This window comes from Cupressus sempervirens, chromosome 5, assembly GCF_028749045.1.
Source record: "Cupressus sempervirens isolate cs-2001-9-10 chromosome 5, ASM2874904v1, whole genome shotgun sequence".
NCBI classification, from domain to species: Eukaryota; Viridiplantae; Streptophyta; class Pinopsida; order Cupressales; family Cupressaceae; genus Cupressus; species Cupressus sempervirens.
The window spans coordinates 12918965-12926982 of NC_143122.1; positions in this window are offsets into that span (position 1 = coordinate 12918965).

Genomic DNA, 8018 nt, shown 5'->3' on the forward strand with positions numbered 1-8018 from the left:
ATGTATTAGTTTCATGTTTATTTCATTTGTTTACATGCATGTAATTTACTTTCAGTTAAAAGTTTTATTGCTTAAAGTGTGATACTTCTGATTCACACCCCCCCTCATAAGTATTCTTTCCATATTTCAATATTCCAAGAACTCTTCTTTTGTTGATCTATCATGCCTCTTAGTGCTAATTATTCCTTTTCTTCCATAGCTTATTAGATTTATAGATGATTGGCACCTACATTTTCAATTAGCAATTTATTCTTTCATTGTCGAGTAGTGTCATTGCGGTCACTCCTATAGACTCATGTGTCTTATGCATGCTTAAATGATAGATTTTTTGCCTTTACTCTCCATCTATACTTTTTAAAAGGGAGCTATGCCTATTATTGTCTATTGTATCTTCAATTTGGTTTACAGATATTTTTCCTTTGTTTTTCATCTATTCACTATTCAAGAAGTGTCGTTGGGGGCACTCATGTAGATTGACTCTTTTCTAAACATCTTGGTTTTCGAGGAAGTTCTTTATTCAACACCTTGATAGTTATGACTCAATAGATGTCCACAATATTTTTCATGTCATGGAATAATTTCTATCCATAGATTTTAAAGGCGGGTTTTATTTCTATTGCATTGATTTTCCCTCTTATCTCCTTTCATAAATTTTTTAATTCTCCTTGGTTAGAATTAAGGGAGGGTGTTAGTGTTAAAGTTAAGCCTAACTAATCAATACCTTTCATTGTGATCCATTCGTCACAATGATTTAGGAATGATTTTTGTTGTAATTTTAATGTTGTTGTGCATGTATTTTGCATTCTTTGTTTAGGATAATTTAATTTTTATAAAAAAATTCTTAATGCTAATTGTAAGACAACCAATTTACTTATGGAATACAATGATATTTCTCCAAGGTTCTATTTTCTCTTATAATTGCTCTATTTTTTCCCCTTGCAAGTATGTTTCTATTTCCTCACTAGATTTGTGTTATGATGGAAATTTTGTAGACAACTAAAAAAAGGTAACCACTAACTGAAACAAGGAAAGACGAAGGAAAAGCCACAAAGTAGAAAATTGTCAATTAGACCATATTCTTTAGAAGCTTCTTCACCTATAGCTTGAATTGATCCATCTTTCTAGCAGCCATTTTAATTTTCCTAACCTCCATCATAGCCATAGAAGCCAACTTCCTAGTGTTGGACTTAGTCCTTTTACCAAGTCCACCCTGACTATCACTAGGATCCTCATTCATTATCAATTTTCGCAATGGATTTTTCTCCCATAGCGCTCTCTATCTTACTGATGAGAATCTTAATATGTTCACTGGAAGCCTTCAAAATATTATCACTCTAGTTACCCATATTTTTCAATGCATTCTCAAGGTTTGAATTCCTATTATCCAACTCAATAACTTTATCTTCTAGCTTATAGAAAGAAGCCATACCCATAAGAAATCCATTATTTACCCCATCCCCAGCCACATTGTCAATTTCCTTATGATTATTGATCTTTTCTTCCATGTTGTTTATCCTATTCTTAATATCAATAACTTCATGACAAAGACACTTTATTGACCTATAATTATCTAGGAGGCAATTTCTAGCATTATTGAGGAAATCCAAATTAAGATCTTTACTAGTATCACTAAGAATCAACATTGAATGATCAATGAGCTCCTTAAGATCAACCTCACCAATCTTCTCACTTCTCACCACCATCTTAATCTATTCCTCAGTAATACCCAACTACATGGAATTCATATTATAGCTTTTCCACAAGGTCTTCTTGTCCTTAAGGGGGGGTATGCCTAATAGGGGAACTAATATAATTATCTGATAGATGATCATGCACAAAAAATTAGTGAGATTCAGTGGTCTTATTTTTACCTTCTCTGCCAAGGAGCTTCATGTCAATCTTAGGAGAATCCCTAGCAGGTTACTAGGAAATCTTCATTGGGGACTCAAAGCCACTTTTCTTCCTATCTCTACTAGTGGTCTTCATAGAAACCTTATTCTTCTTTTTATTACTCTTTGCCAAATACCCTTCTTCTTCTTCTTATTGTCTAGCTCCTCAATATCTATCTCCGTATGATCATCTTATTCATTATACTCCTCATCCTAGGAGATGACCACTACATTCATCTATTTTTTAGTTGAAGATCTCTTAACCTCTTTTCCCACCTTCTTTATGGGACCTTTGGAGTCTCAACCTTTCCATTTATGGGTGGAAACCTCCATTTCCTCTAAATGCATAACATTGGTATCCTAAATTTTTGACCAATCCTACTGAGATTTAGAATCTTTAGACTTTGCCTTCATTTCCTCTTTATCATCAATTGAATTTCCTACATAGTGAATCATAATATCTTCATAAATTAGGAGCATGAAACCATCATGGAAGGGGCCATTAAACCAAAATGAGAGAAAAAGTTATTCATGACATATGTACATGGACATTTGAATTAAATATCCTAAAAAAAAACATAATGCTAATTTTTTTTCTTAAAAAAAATTTAAAAAAATTATGGAAAATGAAATTAAATGAAAAATATATTATATAACATAAGTTGAAGAGAAAAGGACATGGATGACCCATTGTCCATTGTAACTACAATTCATTTAGACAGTTGTGGTGCTATGGACACAAATAGTATGACTAGATCATCACAATTTATAACTTGTTATTGATAATTATTTATAAAGGTATTAAATTATTTGTAAAGGTATTTTGATTTTGATTTGAAGAATAGAGTTGAATAAATTTGTATATACAAATTGTTGATTTTTTTTGAAAAAGTATTTAAAATACGGTTCTTAAAGAAATAATCATGAAGAAATTTATTTGAAAGTCCTTCCTCAAAACTCGAGAGGGGTTAAATGACAACTTTCCACTACTTACATGTCTTAACCAAAAGTGGTAGCTAAAAGAAAATAAAAATTTCAAGTGGTGTAAATGGTAATCATGGTATGAACTAAGCAATTAAGTATTCTTTTTAAAATGGTGTAGTTTCTATCAACTTATTTATTCGTAATTGATGTCTCATTAGCATACTTAGTTAGAACAATCATTATGGATCCTACTATAATTGAAGAGCAGTGCATATTCCTAACAATATTTATATTCCTAGAAATATGGTTTTCATTACCATTGATGTCAAAGTTAAGTTTGGTATGAGGCTAAGTCCAAAAAAAAAAATTGTTTAGATGTCCATTTGGCCTTAGTGTTTCTCTTGATAGAATATATGTAATATGAATATAAAAATTTAACTGTGTGATTTTTGAGTCAAACTCATTGACCCATGCATCATGAGTAGTGATTCAACATGAATCCATCTCTCATGAGAATAAATGGAACACTAAGCACTCATTGGATCTAGGTGATGCTCACAGGGGTGAAGCATCGAGACTTCCCGGGATGGGTGACCTCCCAGGAAGTCCCAGTGCTTCACCCCTGTGAGCATCAACTAGATCTAATGAGTGCTAAGTGTTCCATTTATTCTCATGAGAGATTGATTCATGCTGAATCACTACTCATGAAGCATGGGTCAATGATTTTGACTCAAAAATCACACAATTAAATCTTGATATTGATATCCCAATTTGACTTGCTGTGGAAATTATCTCCTACTTATCAAAATATATGTAGTTTTTAGAAGGATATAATTTTAGGCGTGAGAATATGTAAGAACCCATATTTGAAGAACATATTCCTCAGATCTAGTTATAATGGCTCAAGTTTTTTATTACAATGTCTATTTTCTATTAACATTGCAAAATTATGCTTTCTAGCCCATAGGACTGTAGTTGATATGGTTGGTAGTTAGAATTTGCTCACAAGATCTCATAATTGCATCTCAACATAGATTAAAGAAAGGAAGCCTTTCCAAAAATATAATAGCATCTTTGTAGAGACTAGAAATAGAGTAATCTATTACTTTCAAAGGAGATAGAGATAGAAAAATGTACAGAAGGGCTTCATTTGAGCATTGAGATAGAAAATTATGTTTAGAGCCTGCCTCCCTTTCCTTCTCAGCCAACTCTTGGAAAAGTAGGTGGAAGCAAGAGTCCTCAGGTATGGTACCCAAATCAGAGGAGATTACAGTTTTTCAATGAGTGTATTTCTGAATCTCTGCTACTTTTTTGAAACCTCATCACAGGGGATTATAAGTCCCAACTTTTGATCAAACCCATACTCTTCTTCGGCCTTATCTAGCAACTTTCTGAAAAGAGGGTGATTCAAATGCTCGGTGGAGATGATATATCTAGATCATTCACTACCAACATAAACTACATAATGACCTTTTGGAACATCAGTTGGGAGGGCACTGCAATATGATCTTCCTATGAACTCAAATTTGAAGCTGAAATACTTTGTATTCTTTGAAGATAAAACATGCCCATCTACCTTTATGGATTTGACAAATCTACCGAGGGTTTTGATTATATATTCTACAATCTTAACTTGTGGATTTCCCTTTCTTCTTTCCATTGCAAAATGGTTTAAAAAAGCCAGAGGATTAGGCTTAGAAGTTAAGGCTAACAAACAAGATAGGAGTGAGAAAATATGCAAGAAAATGCTTTGATGGCTGAGAGAACAACATGTTTCTATTTATAGAAACCACAACTGTGAACCTCGCCTAACAAAGATAGACAAAAAAATGGTTATAATAATAATAATAATATGATGATGATTAGAAGATTGGAATGAATCAATGAAATAATGGAAGTGGTACTTGATGTTTATATCTATCTTATACGAGGTCCTTTTCAATGTGGCATCTTGTTCATTTAGGTGGAAAATCAAGGTAGCAGGACCATGTGTTTTTGAAATAAAAGAAGCTAAAACAAGGGGGCCGGCCCATTACAAACTAGCTTGATGACTACCAACAGATTACCATTAGAACAAAACTAACCCCTAATGCTTTTTGAAACAAAAACATAAGTTTGTACTATAATTATTACAGTAACTACAGGCTTTAAACAAAATGCCTGTTAACAAGCAACATAAGTTTATACTATAATTATAAAAGTAACTATAGGCTTTAAAAAAAATTCCTGTTAACTGATTGAAGTCACTTAACAAAAACAAAGGCGTGATAGCCTTAAAATTAAAAAAAGTCTATAAAACAGTAGATTAACAACATGCAAAAATAAAAGAAGGGGGGAACCCTTAAGATTTCTTGTCCTCCTTCTTCCTGAGAAGGACATTTGCCTAGTCTTCCTCTAGGAAATCAAAAAGTAGCTTGGAGTCCTCCCTGGGCAGGTCCCCTTCAACATCCTTCAATAGGCACAGAGTGGTAGCTGCCACATGAGTGACTTTAATTGTAAACTTGGTTAATAGTCCCATTCTTTCCTCCAACACCTGAATTCTCTCCCATAGCTCATTCCCAACCTTATCTAAATTGCCTGAATGTTCGTCCATGCGAGCTTGAGTATCTTGCACAATAAGGGGGTTAGTGGCCTTTTTAGAATCTGCATTAATAGGGGAGGAGATCGTAATGGGGAAAGGCATCCTATCTACCCTTTTAGGCAATTGATCTTTGATGGGTCCACACACCTAGGCACAATCATCACTGAGACATACGACACCTCCTTATTCTCCTTGCCATTACCCAAGTTTGACTTAGAGGAATAAAAAATCTCCTCTTCAACCTCCTTCATCCCTCCCTCTCTAGAGTTAATAGTTTTGTCCTTCATTCTTCTTTTGTGGCAGCCTAAATCCTCAAAATTTGATTCCTCCTCCTGTGAGGCTCTGTCCCTTAACTTCCTCTTAGCCTAAGACTTAGCCAACCTCCCTAAACTCCTCCTTCCCCCTCTCCCCTCATCCTCTAACTCTGTCTGCATTTTCTCCTTACCTTTTCCTTTTTTCCTCCTAGGGGAGGGACTCACTAGAGATCCACTAAGAGAGGGCTAAGGGATAGGGGCTTTAGGACCCATAATCCTAAGAGGGACCATTTGTGGGCTACAATTTGGGTGAATAGGAATATCACTTCCACAATCCTAGGGGGGGACCAGAGCAAGGTGAAATTTGTACAACCTAAAAATTAAACCCTACTATAGAATAGTAAAGTTAACCCCCTTCTCATTTTATCTTTTACATCAACAACAATATTCTCAAGATCATGTAGTAGGAAGAAGGGAAGTGAAAGAAAATCATGGTGTCAGAAATGATTAAGAAGAGGAAAATGGTAGTAGTAGCAAACTCCATACCTTCCTTCCAGGGTAAGATATTTCATTAGAATTAGACAAAACTCATTCCATGGTTAGGTAGTTTTTATCCCATGAAACCCCCTTTGTACTAAACTAGTTCCTCACCTTCCATAAAGAAATGTTGCATACTTGTTTTGTTAGTCACCCATGTCAGTTTCTTCCATTTTCTTCCCCTCATCACCATGTATGTTGCTATAGCAATCACCTCCTTTGAAATGTGAAATGAGATACCATTAATTGTCACTTTGCAATTCTCCCATGAGTTAACAAACTGAATAGAACAATTCTCATGGTGACCATTGAGAGTCTCCATGAACAGGACAAAACGACCCTCCTTCAAAATGTACCAAACAAAGGGCTTCCTCACACTATCATCAATCATAGTCGGTTCAATGCACAATATGTCACCTCCCATCTCTATAATTTTTTCGTCTCCTCTCTCTCTCTATTCAAGTTCGAGTCCCTAAAAAATGCTTCACCCTTAGAAAGATAAACCCTTAAATGGAGATGATAATTACAATTAATAGTAATAATGGAACCTGGCCAAATTGGGGAGAAGCATTAGCATGATCATTTTCCCAATCGTTTCCATCATTCCCAACATGCCACAAATCTATAAAAAATAAATCTTTTTTCTGCATGGCATATAATGATCCATAAAGGGAAATGAATAAAAAATCTCTCATTTCAAACTTCCAATTTTTGGGCCATGAGTTATAATTATTGCCTATACTCAAGCCTTTTCTCATTACCACATAAGCACCAAGTACATTTTGTCCCCACCAGGTGAACAACATTATACAAAGTAACCAACTAGGATTCATCATTATTTATTTCTTTATTCACTAACTCCCTCACCAAATTTGGCAAAGCGTTCAAATTCTTCCAACCTCTTAGCTCTTCCAGCTTTAAGCCAATCACTGCCATACCATCAACCACTCTATTTCCCTCCCAAAAAATGTGATTCAAATTAAATCTATTGAGGGTGGCTAATAGGTACTTGATATCATTAATAATACTTTTGATAGCCCATCCCTCTCACATATTTCTTTAAACAATCTCAATAATGACTTTAGAATCATCTTCAACTTGCACATCTTGCCATCCCACACACAAGACAAAATTTATACCCCAGTATAGAGCCATCACTTTTGGAACATTATTTGAAGATTTTCCTAATGGACCAGCATAAGCCAATAGCATCTGTCCCTTATAGTCCTTAAAAATCCCTCCCCCTAATGATCCCTCCTTTTTGGTAGCACCATCGAAATTAAGTTTGACTCAGTTAGCAGGTGAGGGTTTCCATCGATTTCTCTTTCTAGCCATTAGATTAGAGTTGTCAATCTATATAATCCCATCCATTACCAACCAACACTTCACAATTCTAATGTCCATTGTAGAAGTTGCTTTGGTAAGGTGTAGGGTCTCTTGCAAACATATGACCATTTCTTTGTCAATTAATGCCTTCTATAGATACAAAGATTGAGTGGAAAAAACAAACACAAACGGGTTTTAGAATGAAAGAGAAAAATGAATAAGAAAATAGTGGTCATTAGTTTTCAACTGATCTGGCATTTGGTTGAGGTGGTCAATTGGTCTTTCAAGTAAAATTTGTGTCTTTGAAATGATGTTTTCATGGGGTCTTGTTGTTTGTTCATTGACAAGAGCACCCGAACGAATGTGAGATGTTGATGATATGTATCTTTCCATTTGATAGATCTTTTTATAATGTGCTTCCAAAAATTATTATTGTAAATGTACCATCTTAACTGATCAATGTACAAACCCCTAGTGGGGAGCGAATCAAACACTACGTAAATTTTT